At 37.2% G+C, this 25,953-nt stretch overlaps 1 long non-coding RNA gene across 2 annotated transcripts in view; it reads left to right on the top strand.

Moving 5' to 3' along the window:
• Positions 1-25,953, top strand: part of LOC140595833 (uncharacterized) — a 201,977-nt gene that overhangs the window by 153,755 nt on the left and 22,269 nt on the right. For both annotated transcript variants that reach the window (XR_011997722.1, XR_011997721.1), the window contains exon 3: positions 25,510-25,582. This is a non-coding gene — a long non-coding RNA (uncharacterized lncRNA). The remainder of the gene's footprint in view (positions 1-25,509; positions 25,583-25,953) is intronic.

Genomic DNA, 25,953 nt, shown 5'->3' with positions numbered 1-25,953 from the left:
TACATTTTGTATATATACTACATTTTCTTTATCCATTCATCAGTCTGTGGACATTTGGGCTCTCTCCATAGTTTGGCTGTTGTTGATAATGCTGCTATAAATTGGGGGGCAGATATTCCTTCAAATCAGTATTTTTCTACCCTTTGGATAAATACCTAGTAGTGCAATATCTGGGTCATAGGGTAGTTCTATTTTTAACTTTTTGAGGAACCTCCATACTGTTCTCCAGAGTGGCTGTACCAGTTTGCATTCCCACCAACAGTGCAAAAGTGTTCCTTTTCTCTGCATGCTCACCAACACCTATTGTTTCTTGTGTTGTTAATTTTAGCCATTCTGACAGGTGTGAGGTGAGTCTTATCACAGTTTTCTCATCATGGTTTTGATTTGTATTTCCCTGATGATGAAGGACTTTGAGCATCTTTTCATGTGTCTGTTAGCCACCTGGTTGTCTTCTTTGGAAAAGTGTCTATTCATGTCTTCTGCCCATTTCTTAACTGGATTATTTGGTTTTGGGGTGTTGAGTTTTGTAAGTTATTTATAGATTCTGGATACTAACCCTTTATCAAATATGTTGTTTCCAAATACCTTCTCCCATTCCATAGGCCACCTTTTAGTTTTGTTGATTGTTTCCTACACTGTGCAGAAGCTTTTTATCTTGATGACTTCCCAATAAGTCATTTTTACTTTTGTTTCTCTTGCCTCTGGAAACCTGTCTAATAACAAGTTGCCTCAGCCATGTGTCAAAGAGGTTTCTGCCTGTGTTCTCTAGGATTTTGATGGTTTCTTGTCTCACATTTAGGTTTCATCCATTTTGAATTTATTTTTGTATGTGGTGTAAGAAAGAAGTCCAGTTTCATTCTTCTGCATGTTGCTGTCCAGTTCTACCAACACCATTTGTTGAAGAGACTTTTTTCTACTGGATGTTTGTGCCTGGCTTGTGGAAGATCAGTTGACCTTATAGTTGTGGGTCCACCTCTGGGTTTTCTATTCTATTTTGTGCCAGTACTATATTGTCTTGATGACTATAGGTTTGTAATATAGCTTGAAATCCACAATCATGATGCCTCCAGTTTTGTATTCCTTTTTCAGGATTTTTTTTTTTGGCTATTCAGGGTCTTTTGTGGTTCTATACAAATTTTATGATTGTTTGTTTTAGTGCTGTGAAAAATGCTGGTGGTATTTTGATAGGGGTTGCATTAAATGTGTAGATTGCTTTGGGTAGTATAGGTTTGTTTTTCTAATCCATGGGAATGGAATATTTTTCCATTTCTTTGTGTCCTCTTCAATTTCTTTCATAAGTTGTTCTATCGTTTTCAGAGTATAGATCTTTTACCTCTTTAAGTTTATTCCTAGGTATCTTATTGTTTTTGGTGTAATTGCAAATGGAATCAGTTCTTGATTTTTCTGTTGTTTCATTATTGGTGTACAGAAATGCAACAGATTTCTGCACATTGACTTCATATCTTGCAACTTTGCTGAATTCACATATTATTTCTAGAAAATTTTTTAAAAAAGATTTATTTGTTCATGAGAGACAGAAAGAGAGAGGTGGAGGCAGAGGAAGAAGCAGGCTTCCTGCAGGGAACCCGATGTAGGACTTGATCCCAGGATCCTGGGATCACACCCTGAGCCAAAGGCAGATACTCAACCACTGAGCCACCCAGGTGCCCCTAGTTCTAGCAATTTTTTGGTGGGGTCTTTTGGGTTTTCTACATAGAGTATCATGTCATCTGCAAATAGTGAAAGTTTTACTTCTTCCTTGCCAATTTGGGTGCCCTTTATTTCTTTTTGTTATCTGATTTCCGAGGCTAAGACTTCCAGCACTACTTTAAATAGTAATAGTGAGCATGGACATCCTTGTTTTGTTCCTGAGAATGGAGGATAGGCTCTCTCTTTATGTGCTTTTTACCTTCTGACCTAGATAAAGAAGAAATAAAAGATTGATGTGCTACTCTGAAAACTGTATACTATGCTGGATTCACAAGCTCTTGTCCTCACTCATTCATCAGCCAATCCCTAGATGACTCATTACTTTATTATCCATCCATCCATCCATCCATCCATTCATCCAATCTATATGATTTGGGGTGGAGCAACAATACATTCTGCTAAGCGTTGAGGACACTAAGATAAGGCATAATCTCCTTCAGGGAGCAAAGATGAGAGTCATTGCATTTGTGTGAAATAAATGTTGAGTTTATAAATTAATTTACCAACTTTCTCTGTAGGTATAATATCTTTGTTTCACCCATAAAACACCCAAGCTGTTAGCAAGGTTATCTTTCTCAGCAATTGTTGAGTTTCCATAGTGACTTAAGTGAAATCCATATTACTTTTGGCTTTGCAGATCATTGGCTTGGCAGAGAAAGATAAAGCAGGTAAAAAAAAAAAGACAATGGAATAATACAACACATTATCAACTATACACTCAATGCAAAAAGTGTTCAAATTTCATCTAAATGTGACTAATGTTAAGAATATTATGTGCTTCTTAAGATGAGTAAAATCTAAGACTCTACATATATTGGCATGTGCTTTTAAAATGCATTTTCATGTTGCATTATGGAAAGATTTGCATAGCTTAATATAACCACGATGAGGATATCAATTTAAGTATCCAGTGAACCCTCCAACCTGTGGAGATTTTCTTCTTACAAATGAAAAGCTAAAAATGTTTCTCACCCTGCTCCCAGAATAGAACCCAGGGGGACTCCCTATGGAACTGAAAAGGCATACAAATGCAAAATGGATAAAAAGAAATCCTTTCAATTTTTTACAGACATAGCCTATAATCAACCCATGGATTTCATTGCTGGTGAAAGAAAATCACTGAAACAAATAACATTGTAGGGCTTCAGAAGTATAAATTTATATGAATAGGAATAACATTTTCCAGCTCTTCTAGTGGGATCAAAAAGTACTGTAGGGAAGACAGCAACAAAGACATCCTTATGCTTCTGAGCATGATGTAATCTTCTACAGGGGGTAGGGGGCAAGGCTTCCATACCCCAGTTATGGAATTCAGAGGGATCCTTGACTCCCATATGTTGCCCCATACAGGCAGCCTAATGATTCTGTTAGGGGAAAGAAGTCATGGAACGTAGATTCCATCGAGGCTTTTGTTTTTGAGAGCTGGACTGCCCTCTTTACTGAAAGCAGGTCTATCTTCCTTAACTCTCAGAGCACCCTACCCATCTGTTCCATAACACAGTAAAAGGTACTAAACAGAGCAGGAAATATATTCTTGGATTAGGTTTTCTTTTTGTTTTTGTTCACCTAGACTTTGGATAATTGCTAAGACATTCCACAGTGGGCCCCTCTCATGCCCATTCACTTTTACCATAAGAACTATGAGTATTGGCCCTGCTTTCCTTGGGTCGGCTGGCTGGCCTCTTTATACAGGCCAGAGAACCTAGGCAGTTGGGGGAAGAGAACTATTGATCCAAGAAGCAGTGGAAACAATATGTTTTACAACTGATAGTATATTGAGAGTCAGAGGATTTTATGTTATAAATAAAATAACGTAGGGATGATTTTCTAATTTCATAGCTTCATTGAGTGATGGTTGCATTCATTTTGCTACTAGGCCTTGATGTCCACATAAAAGAGAGAGGGATTATTAAGTCAAATAGCAATGTAAAATAGTGATTTGATTCTCCTAGGAAACATGAGCTGTAGCAGAGCCACTCTTTTCTCCACCTCTGTTTTTTAAAATAATCCTTCATTTTATCTTAACAATATTAATACTCATTCATTGAGGAAAAGTGTGAATAAAAGTAATTTGCTGTTGACATTTTGGGACATACCCATTCTCTCTCTTTTGCTTTTTACACACACACACACACACACACACACACACACACACGAATTTCTCTCTGCCTCTCTCTATACAATCTTTCTTTTTTTGATCTGTCCATCCATCCATGTACCTGACTGCAGGACCTTTGCACCCTCTTCCATAAACTACCCAGTTTTCTATAAGCCCCACAGAGTTTTCTTAATCCAATCTTTCATAATCGTTCATAAGCTAGTCTTTCAGCAAACATCACCATGAAATATCTGCCATGTTTTCCTCTCTTACTTAGGTTCTGACTTGATATCTGGACCTCAGAAGTTCATTTTAGGGAGTTTTAGAGTTGCTGCTATTGATGATGCCCTACATGAAAATGTCTGTGGCTAGACCATGGATTTTTCTCTTGGTGTTTTGTTCTTCTCATGGTCTAGACCAAAACCCAAGTTGCCATAATTGACTTTTTTCTTTCTTTCATAATACAAATTCTATCTGTGAGTAAATCCTGACTACTCGCATGTAATATAGCATCATCTCTGGACTGTAGCCAATTTCTCTGCTTCCTGTTCACCTTAAAAAGAATGATTTTTTTTCTTTCTTTCTTTTTTTTTTTTTAAACCTAAGTGAGGTTGTATCACTTGCTTCATTAAGAATGGGACGTTCCCTCCATCATAACCCTGTCTGGAGCCACCCTCTGACTTCATTTCTTTCTTCTGGTACTTTGTGCCCTTAGCACGGGGCTCCATAGAGTTCCTCTGATTGTCAAGGTTTCTGTAACCACACGGCCCTCACCTGCATTCTCTCCTTAAGCTGGTGTGCTCTCCATAAATATGCAGAGCTCACTCTGTCTCTTCCTTCAAATCTCAGTTGAAATATCTCTGTATTAGACTACCCCAGTGAAATCAGTCCCTTAATTACCATACCATTTCTTCTTTGATTTATTTTTCTTAACATTTGTCATATATGATACGTTATAATTTAATGCATGTCACATATCATATTTAATATGGAACATAATTATGTAATGTGATTCTGTATAATATATATCACAACTATATAAAATCTTTTATGTAATTATGCCATATTATATTACATATTAATTTTTTACTTGGTAATTGTGTATATAATGTTCCACTAGAGCAGAAAATGTGTCTTATACATTTTTATATTCCCAGCAGCAAAAATAGGGACTATCACAGAGTAGTTGTTCAATAAATACTTATAAATTGAACGAGTTTATAAACAAATGGAAGTCATCAATTCACAGGGCACCACAGCTAGGCTGAGATCTGTGTTTAGACAAGAAGAATGGCCTTCTCCTCAATTCTGTGCCATACTGTGTCACTTTAACCTTTTTAAGCCAAGAATATCACTTTTTAAAAAAAGATATTATTTATTTATTTATTAATGAGAGACACAGAGAGAGAGGTAGAGACACAGGCAGAGGGAGAAGCAAGCTCCATGCGGGGAGCCTGACATGGGACTCAACCCCAGGTCTCCAAGATCACGCCCTGGGCCGAAGGTGGTGCTAAACTGCTGGGCCACCGGGACTGCCCAGAATATCAGTTTTTGATCTTTGTCACTCCCCCAAACCAAAACAGCAAACGCTCACAATCAAAATCCCAGCTACTTGTTTGCATACTTCCGGTCACAAGGACTTAAATCAGTTTATGCTGAGTGCTCAACTTTTCTTCCCCATACATTCATTCTTAACTTCCTTTGCCAGTCATCTTTTTCTATACACACAATGCATATTAAAACTTCTCAGTCTTGCATATAGAAGCCTCATAAAATATACAATTTTACATTATCAATCCACAAACTAGTTATTACTTAATAATTTACTTTTTTCTCTCTTAAAAATAGATACAAAAATATTTCCTTAATATTACTTATTTTTCTACACCTTTGTTATCAGCAATACAGTATTTCACTGTATAATTCCATAGAATAATTTATGTATTCAAGCCTCTTTTTGGTTCATTAGGCTATTTCTTGTTTTATAGTATTATAAACAAATACTATGAATATCCCTGGGGCAGCTTGCGGACTCAAGGGTTTAACACCTTGTTAATGTTAATAATCATTCTCCAGGATTATTAAAACAATTTGCACATTTAGCAGTAATGCATGAAAAGGCCTATATTTTATCACCTGAACAAAATGGTCTTTTAATCTTTAAAAATAATAGATCAAATGGCATCCATCTCATTTTTTAAATTTATATTTCTTTAATAATTGGTGAGTTTTAATACTTTATATTTAGTAAATATTTGGATATAATGATTTATGAACCTGACATGTTTTTTCACCATTTTTCTGTTATATTATTTGCTTTTAAATTTACATTTAAATAATCAAAGGTTTTTTTCTTTTTGTTTTTGTTTGCTTATTTATTTTTAAGTAATCTTTATACCCAGCATGGGCTCACAACCCTGAGATCGAGATTGTATGCTCTTTGGACTGAGCCAGACAGGCACCCCCAAACAAAATGTGTATTAAGAATATTAAGCATTTACAGACAGAAAATATTCTATTAAAATTTTACATTGGTTCCTTAGGAGGCCAAGAGTAAGAGGACTTTGTTACCTGAGGCCCTGGAGGAACCATGGATAAAACTCACAGGTTGCCGCTGATGGTGGCTCATCTGTCCTCTATGAATTTCTTTTGATGCTCTCTAGGTTTAGAATCTCATATTTTCTCCTCTCTATATTGGAACACTTCCTCAAAACAATTTTTTTAAGGGCACATGGGACTAATTTTCTTAGCCTTGAATATCTATAAAGGTCTCTATTTTCTGTTTTTAAGTTAGTTGACAGTTTTTAGCTGTGACTTCATTGTCATGCAACATTCACTATTGCTGTTCAAAAAGCCAATTACATTTTGGGAAGATGACATGAAATGCTTGGTTGGTATGGCAGGACACTGGCTCAGCCTCTTGCCTTAATTTAGGATAGCTCTGAAAAGCCTTTTTAGCCTCTGTGCTCCTGGTAGAATCAGCGGAGGTGTCTACTGCAAGTTCATCTCAGTTCGGCTTTTTATTTCTGCCCAGTTCTGTGGCTTGCTTTCTCTCACAGGTGGTTGTGTGTTTGTGTGTGTGTGTGTGTGTGTGTACTTAGCAAACATCATACATGCAAATCTGCATCTGTGAGTCTGTTTCTTAGGGCACCTGATCTTAAGACAGTTGGTTCCGAGAGTGGACTGAGGAAACAGACCTTAAATTGGGTTGTTAGGACCAGAATATTGATGAATGGTTCGTAATGAGGGCAAAATCATTGGTGGTAGGTAGAGAGCAGGTGGGCTTTGGCACATTCTAGGGATGCAGTTGTTAAAAGTTTCACCGTGGTGGACTGACATAGGGAATTGGAAAAGGACTTCACTAACAGCCGCAATAATTTTAGGGGCTTGAGAGGTTCAGGGAAAGTAGTAATTATATGGAACATGGAATCCTATGGCTTTTGATGAGTCCAAGGAAAGATAGTGAAAGATATTTTTGGAGAAAGATAATGTTTTGGAGAAAGATAATGAAATATGCAAAGTGATTGGTCACCACCTAATGTTAAGTGTAAAAGTCAGAAGGGCTCCTTCATAGCACACAAATAATGCTAATTTCTCATAGCCAGAGGATAGAAAAAGCTGAAGGTAATGCCTAGGCCTTAATTAAAAAGATAGTATAACTCCTTAGAAGGTTGAGTTCTCAACCTGCCAAGTTTGCTCTGCTCTGAACCTAATTGGGAAGGAGAGGGACTCTGAGCCTTGGAATGGGATAACTGAGTCAATGCCTTCAGCAATATTGAAACTCCATATTTTCCTAAATCCTCTAGCTCTGTAGAAGCATCCCACTTCTTACTGTTAATTATTAAAACTCCACACTTAGTTAAATAAAATGCAGAGAACTCTGTCTTAAAGGCAAGATATATTCTCTCTCTCTACAAGGATTTACTTTTATAGCCTCTCCTGGCTATCAGACTGACAATTAGGGTGAAAACACATCAGTAATTTGGGAAAGTTTTGGGCTTCCCAAGGGATAAGATTAATTGTACATTGAAAGAGCAAACAAAAACAAAAACAAAACAAAACAAACCTAGCCAAGATATACTAGTAAGAAACAGTAGAGTGGGTTTTAGACTGTGATTAAGGAAGCTAGAATCAGAAGTTGGACAAGGGAGAGTATATCGACTTGGGAATTCTTTCCTATGATAAAGAATTTCACATCCTGGCAAGGACCCTCTCAGATAGTGCTTCTTGGCTACTAGATAGGAACTTGGAACAAGCAGTAGTCCACACTGAATAAACTAGAAATGATCTGTTAAGCTTCAGGGACCCATCACAGAAGTGAAGTTTATAGCAGTTGAGTGATCTGAGGCATGCTAGGACATATTCTCCAAAGTAAAGTACAAATTTTTACATTTTTCAGATCCCATCACTAACAAGGAACAACTGCTGGTAAACTACTTTGGGCTACAGAAGCAGCTCATTCCACACTTTGGTAGGACACCCATCTACCAAATGTCATGGAAGGCTACCAGCTATGTGTGGCTTACAGCAGGAAAGGACTTTAAAAGGTCCATTCTCTAATGCAATTATCCCTGCCCTCTGGGCCACATGACCCATATTAGGGGTATCTGTGGTGAGAGAAGTTGCTATGTAGAACTTTGGAAAATACCAAGAGGATGATCATGACATAGATACCTGTGGTTTTGAAGTAAAGTCATACCATCTGTAACAGATACCTGTATATCACTCATAGCTCCTGGCATATTACTGGTCCCTGATAAAGATGGAGTGCCTGTCTCTGGGAGATTTGGTAGCCATGCAGCCAGAATTGCTCATCATGAGCCTAGTTCTCTCAGATGTAGTAAATCATAAGGCTAGATGGTCTCAGTAGCAATTCATTGCACATTGGAAATGCTTCATCCAGGATCACGTTTTGGCTAGGCCGGGGCGGGGGGGGGGGCGTTTTGGCGAGGCCGGGGTGGGGGGGCACTTAATAGCAGAGGATATTCAAGAATGGGGACTGGCCATACAATACACCACCTAGGAGTCAGCAGCCTAAATGAGCTGTGTCAGCAGCCTGGAGATGATACTCCCATGAGGATGAAGTGCTGTTCTCCAAGATGCAATGCATAAATCAATAACTTTTATATGGTCCTGCATCCCCGGTGGATAGGAGACACAGGAAGCACAATCTGCTTACTATCATTCCCAGGAACCCGCTGGAGGAATCTGTGCTTCCTGTTCCTACAACTCTAAGCTTTGCAGGTCTGAGGTCTTGGTTCTAAAAGGGGGAAGCATTTCTATTAGGGAACAAACAATAATCCTGTTAAACCTAAGTTTTTGACTGCCATGTGGTTACTTCCAGATTCTGTATGCCAGGATTCCTTATGCTTCCTTCCAGCAGGCAAGGAAAAGAAAGGGAAAAAAAGTTCCTATAATTAGGAGGAGGTAGGGGCTTCTACTACACAACAGGGAGAGGGAAGAATATTTGTCATCTCGGTGATCATTGGATGTCTATTGATATTCCCCTGCTCAATATTTATGGTGAATGAGAAAAAAAGCAGCTATAGGCTGAAGAAATCATGAAGACCAGGGGCTCAGATCCCTCCTCGGGGTTGGTGGTCTGGATCATTCCATCACAAGTCACCTGTAGGTGCTAGCTGAGGTTGAGGGAAATTGAGAATCTTAGAAGAGGAGGGGGAAAATGAGTATCAGTTGTACCCCAAGAGTAACTAACAGGAAGGGCTACTGATGGTTCTACTCACCTTTCTCTTGTTAAGTTTTCCTATCAAAATTCTGGAGGAGATGCCCCTAGATGGGCGTTAGAAGGTAGAGGAGGGTTAGTAATGTATCCTTCAGGCTCAGAAGGTGCTCTAATACCGAAAAACAAGGCACTCTGTTTACAGAGTTTTATTCAGGGTAAGTTACTGATGGGAGGAATCAGGTCGACAGATCCAGGTGGTTTACCACTATCCTCTACTCCATCCGGACCTTAATCCTCAGCTTTTACGGAGCCAGGGGCATGGTGGTGAGCTCACAGAGTTGTTATCCAAAGTGGCGCCATATGCGCGCCAGAGGCTCTTTACTAGTCATCTAAAGTGATGCCACCTGTGTGCCAGAGGGGAGCACAAGGTGGAGGGCCAAAGATGGAGTCAGTGTTGTCAGCACTCCTACAATAGGGGTACACTTACTATATAAAGCAAGTGGATCTTGGTAGTTTGAGCATGATCAGTAGTAGTTGGTATGTTTCACCTACCAGATGCCTCTGAGATGAATTAGGCACTAATTCTCCCCACTACCAGGAGTGCTGGCTGCTGACCAATCACAGCTGAACATTCTCTTTAGCCAAGGGAGTTGACTCACCAAGTTATAGCCCTCTTTAGGGGAAGCTTGTATGTCCCAGCTGGTCCATGCAGGCCTCAGAGGCCTGTTTCAATCTGGGAGGTCTAAAAGCTCTTCCAGCTCCAAAGCTTCCTGAGTGTTTGGCGAAAGTACCTGTCCTTAGCCCTGTCATAGTTCAGATGCTCCCACAGCCTAATCCTGCCTTTGTCTTTCATCACAGATGTTGTTCCAGGCACAGTAAATTTTTCAGGGTCTGTTTCTTGGGGAACCCAACCTAAAACAGAAGATGGAACAACTGGAAAGACAGTCCATGCTGTTGGGCGAAAAGATTGAACACCATTAATATGTCAATCGTAGTTAATTTTTAAGTTTATTGCCAGCCCAATAGAAATTTGGACAGTTTTTTTTTTAATTTTGGCAAGGATTTTCAAAAGTTCATATAGAAAAAGAAACAAGCAAACACTATCTATGATAATACAAAGAGAAAGTTAATTGGTCCAGATCATTCCATATGTCGGAAGATCTACTTCTTTAATACTGCTGAAGAAACAATCATTTGTAGAAAAGTAATTTTGTCTTTAGAGTTTGTTTTAAAATCATGTCTGTTCCATATTGGAACAAAATAGTAAGATATAGCCAAGATTCTAATGAGTGGGTTTTTTTTTTTTTAACAATGTAGTGAAATTCTGAAAGAATTTATCTGTCACCATAGTGTTTTGTATCCAACTTGGTTGGACCCTTCCTACCACCTAGTTCAATCTGGCCCAGTTTATATCTTATATTTTTACAGCATAAGCAAAAGCTTACTCATAGCTGAACATTGTTCTATTAGTACATTTTTTTTTGCTTCTAATAATAAGTTTTATAATGCTAAAGCAGTTTTATTAAATAAGCCTAATGGGATATCCATCATTAACTTTTAGGAAAACATCAAGATGGTAAACATCACTGGGGGAAAGGGGTTATATAGCTCAACTACATAGAAATTAATTATTTTTTGGCTTGTTTTTTCCTATTTTATAATGGCAGTAATAAGTCATAAGTACTAACCTCTAAGAAGTCAGTAACTGGCTGAAAATATCTGAACTGTAAACTCAGCTGAGAATGTGTAGATGCTAATCTAATGTTGCTGTATGATTAAATCAGTAGTTATTTTCTGATTTTCTTCACAGTGAGAATAAATACCTGTGATATAAGAAACTGTGCCCACAAGCTGTGAGATGTTTTTGGACTGTGGGTATGAGGGCAAGAGAAACTTCATCTCTAAAATTATACTAGGGGTAAAAATAAAATAATAAAATAAAATAAAATAAATAAAATAAAATAAAAAAATAAAACTAGGGGTAAGATAATTTGTATTTGTAATTGTTGTACCAATTATTTATGCTGTCTTTTTATGCAAAGTCGATGTGGCTACTTCAAAAAGATGAGCTGTTAATATGGGGTGAGATAAAAATTATTTCTTTTTATAAGGAATCCAGCTCTCTCACTACTTCTAAAAAGCTGAGGCATCTTTATCTTTGCCTCTTGGCTTCACATCCACTATTGCGAAATTGTAGAAAAACAGATTGGGGTGTACTTGCAAATTAATTGCTACCCCAACTAGAAAATAGGCATCTGTATAGCTATTTTTATAGGTAAAACCTTATTCAAGAATAAATCTTTTTTCTGGGATGTGTACTCTACCACCAGTGGGTTGTGTTTCCCATTCAAGGGGCTATTATGCTTTGTGTCAATCCAGGACTTTGCTAGTTGCATGTAACTTTCTGATTCCTTTTGCCATCATCAGTTCTTAACCCTGACTCTGCTACAGCCAAGCTGATGAATAGGCTGTTGCTGTTGTCCCACACTTGGTGTTATCCTGCCTCCGTGGCCTCTTGACCACCCCTTCTTTGGTCTGCATTCATCACTCCTTTCAAGAACCAGCCCCAAATTCTCTCCTTCCTAGAACAAGGCTTGCTTTTACAGTACCTTTTTGAGCTCCCACACATTTAAGTTTTTCTTTTCTTCTTGTTCCTATTTATTCTCCAGAACTTGAGGCTTCATATTTTAATCTCTCCCAATTAAATTCAAGGAGCATTGTATTGTTTCCTCGTATCTACCTGAAGAACTCATTTATTCACATTGTAGTTATTTAATACATACTGTTTACTATAAATAACTGTATAGAGGTCATTTTTGTCTCTTCAGTATTTTTTTTTCTTTTACCTTGAGCTGTGATGAGGTAAAGGCAAAATAAAATAATTGCAAATTTCAACTTCTTGGATAGTCATTACCTAAGGTGGCCATAAATGAAGCATGATTATTCCCACTACCCTGACTCTACTTTCTCATCTATAGTTATGGTTCCCCAGATTCTTACATTCCCAGCATCGATGTCAGACTTGTGTCAGTGCACAAGATTCAAATGTTTTTATCAAGATAACAAGTCACCAAGGAGTGCAGTTGGATTTGCAGATAGTTTTGCTATGCTGTTTCTTTAAATTGAAATAGTTGTTGAATTTAGGGCAGAAGATGAGCCAAATAGAAAATGAAAACCCGTATGTTAGCAGGAGTCGTGTGGAGGGAGGTGGTGGTGCAAATCAAACAAATCACCTGATGCTCAGTCTCTTAGGGAAATGGAGACAGTGATCTGGTGAGTGTGGTGTTCATCATGGCTATCATTATGTGGAGAATGCGGTTCTGGAACTTTAAAGGCACGTTCGTGGAACCTAAGATATGCTCAAGTACGTTTATGGAATAAACAATTGAATGGAAGAGAATGAATAAATGGTATTTGTAGGGTTTTGTTTCTCAGTCAGTTATGTCAGAGATAACAGGGGCAAAATCTTTGTAATAAGGCAAGCCTAATGCCTACAACCACCACTCATAACATTGTCAGGGGCACAACTGTTAGAAACTAGCCTAGGAAGCTCAAAGCACAGTGAATAAAATTAAAAAGAAGTGTGTGAAATAAATGTGCAAATAGGATTTTTTTCTGTCTGTAAATCTACATGCAATATACACATATGATCATCTTCCCTCCTTTGAAGGAAAAACTATTTGCCAGTAATTTTCTAGCGTGGGATTCAGTTTTGTTCTCCTGCCCTTTTCTGCCATCTTCTCTTCCACATTCCAGAAGCTTCACATGAAAGATTATTGATATCCTGATGACAGGCTTTAAATCAAAGCACACAGCTAAGTGGGTCTTTATTTGAAAGCTTTCTTTAGCATAAAGCTAAACAATGATTTGTTCTGCATCAAGCTATATAGAAGTGGAAACAAGTGTTTGAGGTCACGAAATGAAACATGGTTTGCCAACTTATAACTAATGTTTCCAGACATTACATATTTCTTGAGCACTTAGGAGTAAAGTTCTGTCAGATGCTATGGATTAATTTGAAAAAGAATATGTTTAAGCGTGTGTCCCCAAAGAAAACACAACCTAAATTGGGCAAGACAACACTTACACATGATAAAGACAAAACATGCATATGTGATCAAAATTATAATAAAGTCCAGCAAATTCCACGGAAGTGATGCAAATAATAGAAAAGCTAGTCGCAGCTGAGTTGTGAGAGGATGACACGTTGTAGGTAGCTCAGAGAAGGCTTATGCCTTTCACAGGAAAAACATCTCCCTGAAAACAAGAACTGTAAGTCAGCCTCCTTTAAACACCATTTTGGCATGTGAATGATAACAGTGTCAGCTGCAATTTCTCTGAATAAGAAGAGAGGTTATATATGAGGCATATAGGGGCAATAATATGATGACAAAAATAATCATTCCACTGGCAAGTCATGGAGTTCATACCCGGCCAGAAGCACACACGTCAAGGTAAGTCCTGTGTTGAACAAGCAAAACTCAGGGGAAGTAATCGTAAAACAACTTTGTATTAATTTCCTCTCTCCATTTAAATTCATCTCAGGGGCTTCTTCTTTCTCTGTTCCTGGCAGGCCTCATAACATTTCTCCTTACTCTTAAATAATAAAACGTCTTATAGTCAAGTTAAATTACAAAACACAGGCTCAGTTCAGTAATAAGCTTGATGAATACCATCAAAAACAGGTAATATTCAGAGCCCACACTTTTTTTAAATTCCAGACTCGTCTCCTCCCCTGTATCAGGTGGGAAGTCTACTGTCGGGGCAAGGGAGTTGGTGTTTTCTCTCTTCCCCCGTTGGAAGCTTGTATGCTCTTCCCACCAGCTTGCAGGACAAAGTCCTTTCTGACCACTTGGGATTGGTGCCTGGGAAGAGAGGAGACAGAAGGTCAGGAAATAGCCTGCTACACTGATGTTGTTGATTCCTGAACTTGCAGGGATCTGATGCTAGCAGCCTACTTCCATCTCTGTCTCTCTCTTGAGCATTTCTTGGCTTCTTTGGAAAATTCCCCTATTTCTGAGGATTTTTCCCTAGGTTCCTCCTGAAAGCTCAAATACATCTCTATTCTGGCTTGTTAGCTGACTCCTTCCTCTGCTCTTTGGATCGGAATCCAGGCATAACTCTGGCCTCCCTAGTTTCCCTCCCCAGGTAGTCTTGCATAGGCCTTAAGAAGAACCATGTGGGTCCTCCCCTATAGGCCTTATGTGGTCCAAGGAGGATCATTCACACACCTACATATGAAGGGTTGTTAAGAACTAGATGTTGAACACCTCCTATAAAAAGTTTTCATTTGATCTAATCCTTTTTGGAGGATTGTCTTTGGGCCACAGCTGAAATGTAACATCTTAACATCTCTTAGTATGAGTACAGTACACGGGTAAAGAAAATAAGCTGTATAACTTTGATAAAGTTAGTCAACTCAAGCTCTAGTGTTCTAGTCTTTTTTTTTTTTTTTTGATAATTAAGTGATAATGTTTATATATAACACTTAGCACATGGCCTGTCACATAATAAGTGACCGATATATGGGAGCTTTTGTTTATTTGTAGAATCATTGTGCTTGAGAACAAAACTAAATGCATATTTATGTATACTCCCTAAAGATGTGTCAAGCTTGTAAGTATTGCCATACTTTGAGATTTCAAAAGTATAAATATGTCCAGTGACTTGAGTATTTGCTGAAATGTTTATTCTCTCCTGTACAAGGTTTGGATGCCTTCAATATTTTATTCACTCTCATAGTTACGCATTTTTCCCCTTTCCTTTCTAACTGCTCACTTTACTTGAAGGGGAAAATGAAGGGGGGCTGTTATTAACATACTCTGATGTGTATGTCCTTTCCTAACATTGCTTTTTACAGGAAAAATGTCTTTTGGTGATAGAAACAGAGTGGTGTGACTAGGGCAATAGTAAATCTGTCCTAAAGCCACTTTCCAACTGTAAATCATCATTATGGAGGATTGGCTTTCTGCTCATGGTGACACTTTACCCAGTGAAGTGACCGGAAGGATTGGAAGTGATTTCTACAGTATCAGCCTCTTTGGCATGATTCATTTCTGCCCTCCTCTCTGCCTGAGCAAGTGGAAGCTTCGTTTCTGGTACAGAGGATCAAAAGATGGCAGCCCTACCACAATGAAATCTTCAGACGTTGCTCTACCTCCTATATTATCAGCTTCCAGTAGATAAAAATTTCTTGAAGCTGTTACGTAGTTTTGTCAGTGCTCTTCTAAGTCGAATTTGTTCCTTGCTTGGAGGTATGATAGCCATAAAATCATAAAGTAGTAGATTAATTGTTTAAATGACTAAGTATTCACAAAGATATCCTAAGTAATTGTATACTTCATACAATTTTATTTTTCATAGCAAGGTGAATTATTTTAAAGCTGTTAGAAAATATTGATTAAACAGTAATCTATTTTTATTTTAATTAAAATTTGTATTATAAAATAAAAGATCCAGAAAGCCACACCAAACAAATGTGTAGCTTAATGAGTGATTTTAAATAAAAGCCTTTTAACCACCACCCAGGTCAAGAACTAGAATTTTTTCAGCCACCTTCGCTGTATATGCCTTATTCTAATCTTTTTTTTTTAAAGATTTTATTTATTTATTCATGAGAGAGAGAGGCAGAGACACAGGCAGAGGGAGAAGCAGGCTCCATGCAGGGAGCCCGATGTGGGACTTGATCCCGGGTGTTCAGGATCACGCCCCGGGCTGAAGGCAGGCGCTAAACCCACTGAGCTACCCAGGGATCCTCTTATGTTAATCTTTACTTCCTTCTTCTCCCTGAAGTAATCACTCTTCTGATTTTTATAGCAGTAACTTCCTTGAATTTCTTCTAGTTTTATACCCTAAGTGTGTGTGTCCCTAAAAGCTATAGCCTTATTCAGTTTTTTATTTGATAATTCAAAGAATTTCTGTTAATCTACAACTTCCCCTTCTATACCTTTCTTTTCTTTATCATGTACTTGCTGAAGAGCATACGTCTCTGCCATGCAGAGCTGGAAAGCCTGGATATTGCTCATTACGTACTGTTAGGGCAGTTCCACAAGGTCCTGTATTTTCTGGATTTCCTAAGATTGAGCAGCTAGGTACATATAGAGGATTTATCAGAATCAGGTACCTTCCCTTTGGCCAGATTTTAGTTGGTGTCTTTAAGCGGACAGAGTGTCCAGATGTTTCTCTTTCTGTGATTTGAATAGCTGTTCATGTTCAATGCCTAAGTTTATATATTAACTTAGGTAGTTGGGAAATGTGGGATTCTTTTATTTTTATTTTTTATTTTTTTATTACAGTTCAATTTGCCAACATATAATATAACACCCAGTATGCAATAGAATATTACTCAGCCATTAGAAAGGACAAATACCTTTCCTTGTAGTGGGATTCTAATCCCATAATTTTTTTTCATTATTAGACAAAATACTTTTATTTTTTAAAGATTTTATTTATTTTTGTTTTTTTTTTTTTTTTTGTTTTGTTTTTTTTTTTGTGGGGTAGGTAGGGGGGAGCAGAGGAAGAGAGAGACAAGCAGACTCCCTGAGCATGGTGTATGACTCAGGGCTTGATCCCATGACCCCGAGGTCACGAAGTCAATAGTGGGACATTCTTGAGGGTGACTCAAGCCACCCAGGCACCCACAGAATATTTTTAAAAATGGATACTTTCTCTCAGATACTATTTGGCTACCAAATGCTTCCATTTCTATAGGAAAAGCAGGATCATTGCTTGATTTTTTAAATCAGTTTTTAAGAAGAGGCAATAGATTCTCATTTTCCATGTGTAACATGTAATTTTATTTTTTTCTTTTAAAAACATTTATTCTGTAGCAACTTGTGATTTAACATATTGTGTGGATTTTATCCAGTTGTTATTATTGACATGACTGAGCTCAAATTTTCCCCACTTTGGGCTTTGGGAGCCTTTTCAAGTTGACTCCAGAGTTCTTTTGACAAAACTTTAATAGATTTCAGTAGCCCCCTTGCTGACTAGAATGGTGCATGCTCCAGTTTTATCTCATTTGTTTTCTGCCATAGACTGGGAACTGCCATTCTTTCAAGAAGCTCTAAGTACCTTTAGTGGAAAACGGTATTTCAAGACCATCATGTGCATCCACTAGAGAATATTACTGGTCTCAGTTGTTTGGTCATTATTGCTAAGCCTTTGGGTGGGCAGAGCTAGAATGTGTGTGCGTGGGTACATGCATGTGTGTCAGTGACTCATGGTTCCATACAGATACTTCTGCTTCAGATACAGTCCTGTAGTTTTTTTTACTTAACCTCTTCTATAATATATATGTATTCCCTTTCTACAACACTCAAAAGCCTGATTCTCAAGGACATAAGGGATGATAGAATTAGTATATCCTATACTATGCCTGCAATAGTATAAAAAAAAAAAAAACCCACAAAGAAACAGTAACTTTACTACCATCAGTAATACATAAGGGGAATTATTTTTAAAAAATTCCTTGCACATGTTCTTGCCATAAGCCATCTTATATAGTTACACTATTTTTAAAATTTCAGAGCATAAGGCTATTACAGATCATCTTCTCCCTTTAACCTTCACTTAGAACGCCATGCATAATGCTTACCACCAGTCCTGCCAGAGTTTCTCTGGTTATTTTCATGTCTGAAGATTGTTCTTTATTTTTTAGAAGGAACTCATGGAAATAGTATTTTCTGCCTTTCTGCACCTTTGTCTTTGTTCCTTATGTTTGAAAGTCTTTTGCTGGGTAAAAAATACTTGGCTCATGTTTTTGTTTTTCCTTGAAAACCATGTTCCTGTCAATAAATCTAATAATTTAATTTTAATCCATTTATTTATTTATTTATTTATTTAGATTTTATTTATTTATTCCTGAGAATACACAGAGAGGAGAGAGAGAAAGACAGAGACACAGGCAGAGGTAGAAGCAGGCTCCATGTAGAGAGCCTCACGTGGAACTCAATCCCGGTGCTCCAGGATCACGCCCTAGGCTGAAGGTGGCGCTAAACCGCTGAGCCACCTGGGCTGCCCTAATTTTACTCCATTTAAAAGACACTTGCTCTTTTTGCCTATATGCACACAATATGATCTTTTTTTAATTTATAGTCCAATAATTTTCCTAAAAGCTATACTAATATTGCTCATTCTGAGTTTATAATCTCAGGCATAAGCTCTTTCAATATCTAGTTTTGCGTGGAGTTTTAAAATTATATATTTCAAGAATGTTTTCTGGAAATACAGCTGTGTTTTTTTTCTTCGGGAATTCATTTTACCATATGGTCTATCTTCTTTGCCTGTCCTAAGTTTTTGTTGCTTTCTCATTTTCTCCTTTTTTTTTTTTTAATTTAAAAAAGTTCTTCCTTTTATCTTCCCTTGCTCTTACAGGATTAATCTCTGTGCTTCTTTATTCATGTATTGTTTTTCAGCCTTCATTTCTGGTTATTTTCTTGTATTTCTAATTATTTCCTGAGTTCTGTTTCCTAAATCCCGAGTCTTTCTAGTTATGATTTATGTTATTCTTTGATATCTTTGATCATTTAAAAATGCCTTTTAGCTCGTTTTGAAATAGTAGGGTGCAGTTTGATCTATTCTGTAGGCATGTCTTTCTGGAATGCTAGCAATGTTCGTAGGAATGTTATTTTGATCCTTTTTTTCTTTCATCTTATAATAACTTTGGATAGAATTTGACCTTTTCCTGTTGCTCAGTTTTTTTGTGAGATTAATTTTACTGGACTTTAGAAGAAGGTGTGGTTCAAGATGGCTTCGAAATATGCATTTCCTCTTTTGTTGTTTCAATTTAGGATTCACCAATACGTCTCCTCATTCACTCAGATTTCTTGGCTCTATTCTGCCTCCAACCCTCACTCTTGTATCTGAGATTGTTCTTTCTTTTGTTCATAGTGCCTACGTATTGCTCAGCAGATTCTCCTCACAGTGGGTCCCGGTTCATAAGAGTTAGCCTGTTCTGTTCCCTTCTCACCTTAATGGCAGGCCCTGGCCCCACCTGTTATTGGATTGGGTAAACTCCTCCAGCTTGAGCTGCTGTTCTCAAGTTGGAACACCAAACATCCAGTGAAGACCTGGTGGCTCCTTTGAGATTCTCTTGTTTCATGGTTCACTAAATATATGTTGCTTCTTTCTGCTTTCTTTGCTAGCAATGACCCAGGAGCCCTTTGTGCTGTGGTAGTGTGTCCCTACCTGCTTCATTTTATGAACAACTTTTCACCTAGTTTTGTTATGTATGTTGTCTGGGGATTTTTGATTTTACCATCTAGCTCCTCTACTCATTTTGATATGGGGATCTGAAGAAATTAAAAGACCATGCCACTGCTTCTACCTTTGTTGTTCTCTCTCTTTTTTTTTAATTGTTTCAATTCAATTTAGTTAACATATAATGTATTATTAGTTTCAGAGGTAGAACTTAGTGATTTATCAGTTGCATATTGATATTTTTGTTTTAAACAAAAAATTACTAAATTGTTTTCTAATACACTGGTATCAAACACATACACACACACACACACACACACACAGTGTATCACATTCTTTAAATTCCAGTTGTTATTTTTAAAATAATATAATGTAATACAAAGTCTAGAGCATGGAGTATGTTTTACTTTTAATCTCAATAAAAGTAATCTCAATAAAATCTCAATAAAATCTCAAAATTCGGCCAGGTACTATTCTTTTCCGAAAGCTCCCACAATAAATTCAAAGTTGGAGAAATGGTTTAGTTCATTTTGATAGCCCAAACAAAAAAGTACCATATGGGCATTTAATTGACTTTTCCACTTTTACATTCTAGATACACAGACAGCATGTCTTTGGTGTCACTTTTTGAATAACACCGTATATTTATAAAAATAGATAAACAGTAGGTTTCATGAATACCTTAAACATTTGTAACTGAGTGGATAGATAATAAGCATTGCTTTATGCATCTTTTCCTTCGAATTTTGAGCCTAATATATTCATAAAGTAGAAGCAACTCCCGTTTGACATTCTATAGTTTTTCAGAAAAGCCATCATCAGCTCCTATTAGTTACAGTAGGCCTGTAATGAATGCATGCATACCTGAGACAATTGCCTTATTTTCAAAAAGTATAGCAGTTGTAAATGGGTTCTGATGATCCCATCTGGTGATATTGTCTTGTAGTTGTACCTGTAATAAAGAAAAAGAAATTCGATTTTTGATATCCCCTTTTATCCTAATGTATCCCCAAGTGTGTGACATACTATCATAAATCAAAAAGTTTCCTTTGCAATGCACACATAATGTTACCTAGTTTTATGTGCTTTTCCTCCATCTACATAAGAGACCTCTTTTTTAAAGAAGTGTTGTCTGTTACCTATAATGTGTTGTCATGTTTACAGATTACAGCCAACATAGACACATAGTAACATACGTAGGGTGAATCTTTCTTCCTTGATAACAACAGTTGATAATTGGAATAGCCTCTGCCACATCCAAGAAAAAGAGAGATCTCTATCTGGAGAGGTTTGAGTCACTAGCAAGATAAGAATAACCATATTTTTATTCAATATTTTACTTAAGTTGAAATGAGCAAAAAGTGAGGAACCAAACAGTAAAATGAGCTATTTATGTGTGTTGCCACTGCTTGAAGAGTCCCACCATCTCATCAATAAGATTATCTTTCCCTATATCCTTTTTCAACAAAGTAATTTTGATACCTGGTCAATTTTGGAGAGTAATTTGAAGGTCGACTTTTTCCCTTCTCTCAAGTTCTGATTTCTAAGGTCCAGATGTGTTTTATTTTATTTTATTTTTAAAGATTTATTTATTTATTTATTTATTTATTTATTTATTTATTTATTCACAGAGACAGAGAGAGAGAGAGAGGCAGAGACACAAGCAGAGGGAGAAGCAGGCACCATGCGGCCTGACGTGGGACTCGATCCAGGGTCTCCAGGATCACGCCCTAGGCTGCAGGCGGCGCTAAACCGCTATGCCACGGGGGCTGTCCTCCAGATGTGTTTTATTTTTTAAATTTTTTTCCAGATGTGTTTTAAAAGTTGGCTTATTGCAAATGGGACCATTCCCTCAAATGTGAGAACTGAACATTACAAAAGAGAACCAGTATGCTTTGGAGTCACGAGGTCCTGAGATCCTTCCTGGCTCAAAGCCTCCCTCTGTGACTTGGGACAAGTTACTTTCCTTCCCAGTTCTGTTTCTTTATGAATAAAATAGTTGTAAGAATTTCTTATTTAGGATATGGTATCTAGATTTAGAGTTTGGTGTATTATATATTGAAGACATTAAAAAATAAACCTGTCCCCTGTCATATGGGAAAGAATATATCTTCCAAAGTAAATGAAGGAAATATATGTAATTTGAAAATCTCCCTAGATGACTTTGCATGCTTCTACTACTCCTTGAAGTCTCGATACCTTAAAGTTTTTAGCATTTTTATCAGGGAAAGCAAGGCTTCCAGGTACTTATGACCAAGCAACTAAACAAATCAATCTCTTGGATACCAGTCACCAAATAATCTGAAATTAGTGGTAATTGATCATTGATCCCTTATTTGTTTAAATTAATTAAAAAGTTATTCACTACTTTATACCCATTATATTTGTAGAATATCTGACTATGAGTCATTTAAATGTCACCTACACTTAGAAAAGAAAGCTCCGTGAATCTTTTTCTTGGACTCATATTTAAAAGTAAAGTGCCCACTTCTTATGTAAAGAAATGATTTCTCGTTTTCACTTTAAGGAAGCCCTTAGCATTGGCAAATGTAAACTTACAGAAAGAGGGATTTCTAAAAGCAAAGATGCACTGGATAGGACAGAAGACACGTTGGCATTATGCTAATTAGAAACTTGAATCACTGACACCTGCATTGCTTAGTGGGACACAAAACAGCGTCAAGGTCTCTGTCCTTTTGTTGATTTAAAATGTTATCCTTGAAATATCAATGTTATAAATATTAATAAAAATACTAAGAGCTTGGCAAGTGGATTCCAGGAAGACTAATGACTTCCAGTTAAATATCATGTCATTATTCTAACGGACCTTTTACTAGGCAACAAAGATAGAACAACACTATAGGCCCTTCATAAAGGTCTTAACAACTATTCATTTGAGACAAGAATTCCATCAACTAGTTGTTTGACCTAAATAGACTGATTGTTTCTGGGTGAACTAATCAGCCTTTGGTTATCATCTCTCAATACCAAAAGCTGGTCTGGTTGAGTTTTTGACTCTAATTGGTTATCTTTCCAGTTGGGGCACATATTCACACACAAACACACACCTAAACCTACACAATTATTTGTGTGAGCAGGTTAGTTCACTCGCAGGTCGTGTGATGTTTGCCAATACAGACACATCTCAAAAACATAGCATTCGGGCAGCCTGGGTGGCTCAGTGGTTTAGTGCCGCCTTTGGCCCAGGGCATGATCGTGGAGACCTGGGATCGAGTCCCACGTCAGGCTCCCTGCATGGAGCCTGCTTCTCCCTCTGGCTGTGTCTCTGCCTCTCTCTCTCTCTCTCCCTTTCTCTGTGTTTCTCATGAATAAATAAATAAAATCTTTTCAAAACAAAACAAAACATAGCATTAAACAATGAGAGTAAAATGCATAAGGATATGTAAAGTACCATTTTACTTTCAGTTTATCAAAACTATATGATATGTTGTTTGTGGATGCAAATTTATGTCAATAAAAGTATGGAAGGTGAATAGAAAGGATGTGCATTAAGTGTGTAAGAGTAGTGCATAAGAAATGGTTGGAAGAATGGGATGGGCAAGAGGGCAGAAAACTGGGGGCCATACTATGTCCAAAGATGATTGGTCACAATAGTGTGATTGATCATAGTAATATCCTACATTAGGATACAAAATATAGAATGTTTATAATTTATCTTTGTTTTAGAATAAGGGCATTTTTAAAAACTGACTTGGACCTATTTAGCATTATTTAAAATGACACAATCGTGTCATTTTGTTTCCTCTGTGCCAAGTTGAATGTGGAAATGCTAGGCCTCCTGAAGTAAGCTTCACACTTCCAGTTGTTCCTCAAAAATCCTTTTCATGTGAACTAGCTGCCAGGCCAAATTACCCTACACACTTTTATGAACAATTCCATAGTTAGGACGTCATCAGCTTAGCTTCATTGTTAAAAGAATAGTTAATGGAACATGTTTTGCCTGATAAATACAAAATAACATAGAGAACATGGTGCCCCTAATGTTTTAGGAATATATCAGAGCATTAGACACAGCTCGCACTTTCAGTGTGATAGATTGTAGGGAGTTATTGTTCTTAGAAGTTGCAAAGATGAATGCAAACCCATTTAAGGTTATTCATGTCCTAACTTGTTGCAAAGTTAGGGGAGCTTAACACTGCAACTTGATTGTCAATCTGACTTTGTCCTTGCTCAGTCTGAACCGTACACTCTGAACCATAGTGTGTTCCTATGCTTACATTAAACTCCTTTTGTGTATGATGTACATTTTACTTTGTAGCTGTTTGTATGACATAGTAAGTTTCAAGGGCCATTTTTTTCCCTTTAAGCCTGGTGTTTTGAATACAGTACAAAAAGTATGGAATAAAATTGTAGCCTATTCATGCTGATACATTCATTTCACAGAGAGGTCTACCTTTGAGATCAATCAAATCAAGAAAGAGAAAATTCTCTGTAGTCAACAAAAAATACAGCACATGTCTCTGTTTCCTGTCAAGTACCTCAGCTCTGCATCTGAGGATGGCCTAAAACCCCGTTAACAGACTTCAAGAAGGAAAAAACCAGCAGGAGTAAAAAAAAAAATGTAAATAATTGCCCATTTCTATAGCAAAGTTCAAACTTCTCTCTTGAAATGGTGAACCAACTCAAATAACAACATTAGGAAATGTCCTTGTTTAGGGATAATTAATGGCCTTGTATTTTTCTCACTGTTTATTATGTTCAGTCAAATAGGAAAGGAAAATGTTAAAAGCTCAAAGGCTAAAGTTACAGTGAAATGTATACAGCAGATTTATATGTGTTCAGCTTTTTTTTTTTTTTGAGAAGGCGCTCATTTTAATTTTACATGTTATTTCTATTATATAGAACAAAGAAAAATACATTTGTTACTCATGCAGGAGCTGCAGGCGTTTTTAAAGGAAAAGCTTTAAGCCGTGTCAAATCTATTGAGGTATCTTCTGCTTAATACTCTCGAATGACTGACTTAGTTTTACATTTCAAACTTTAAGGGGGGTAGGTAATAAAAGAACGTTTATCACTAATGACCCAGCAACCACAACAGAACCCCACAATCCATGGTTATGCTCAAATATTCTAAAATGTTTTAATATAAACAGAATGCTAGAATATATTGCATAAGATAGGGAAAAGATAAACATTATTGTTACCTCAAATGGTTGATAATAGCAATTGACTAGTGAAATGGTTTGCACAAAACTGTGCTTTTCTGAATGCAATTTCAGTAATACGGAATGATATATCCCAAGAAATATGGGAAAATGTAGGAAATTGTTGCATAAACTGCTTTGACTGAAGTAGACATTGTGATGAAGTATAATCTCCCCAAGTAAACAGTTATTATGTTAAGAATGGAGAAGCAATCACACAATTTAAGTGTTTTGCCTTGGCAGCTCTACTTTTATTTCCCACCCCTGCCTTTCCCTGAGATGATGCATTGCTGCTAGTCCATGGCTTACAAAAATAGGCAAGGGGCAAATACATATAGGAATCAAAAGCTGTGTAGAAAGTACTCCTTTTTAGAGAGCTGCTATATTTGCTTAGACCTGATGTCTTTACCTTGATCGAAAAGACTATTAATGGACACTGCATCCAGATGAGATACCTCCGTTGACAGAAAATATTTCTGTGGCATAAATCACAGCGTGCAGCGATGCCAGCCCAGGAATCACCTTTTGAAATAAGCAAGGACAGAAAGTGATCACCGGACCCACTTGTTAAATTCCTCGTGCCGTAGGCTGAACGTACTTCCCTCAACACCTGTCCTATGTTCCCTTCCTCACACTCTCACTTTGTCTTTCAGCTCCTCACTGATTGGATCTCAAAATTTCTTCACACTAAGGCTGTCAAGATTGGACTGGGAAAAAAAAAATAAGGTATTTATAATGTCATCAGGTATCCTATGCATCCCAAATAGTGGTTTTTATTTCAGTTTAATAGTCACTGATTTTCCTGAGAAGATTGTGGAAATTCCATCCAGGACTTGGTATACATTCTTTCAATTATCTGTAGTGATGGTAAAAATTTGTTCTCAAGAGCAGAATTTAATTTGGAGTGAAGTCATATAGGTAACATGGATGCTGAATCCTTGTGACATTCTTCGGATTTAAGAGAGAGGGAACAAAAAGAACAGTGATGATTTTATTTTGCAACTTAGAAACTAGTCCTAAAGGCAGTTCCCAAAGAGGTTTCCAATACATGTTGAGTAATAGTGTTTTGGAACAATCTATGGTCTTCCATACTTTGA

Source organism: Vulpes vulpes, chromosome 16, assembly GCF_048418805.1.
Source record: "Vulpes vulpes isolate BD-2025 chromosome 16, VulVul3, whole genome shotgun sequence".
Taxonomy (NCBI): Eukaryota; Metazoa; Chordata; class Mammalia; order Carnivora; family Canidae; genus Vulpes; species Vulpes vulpes.
Note: the sequence above shows the minus strand (reverse complement) of the source record. Positions and strands in the feature narration are given on the sequence as shown.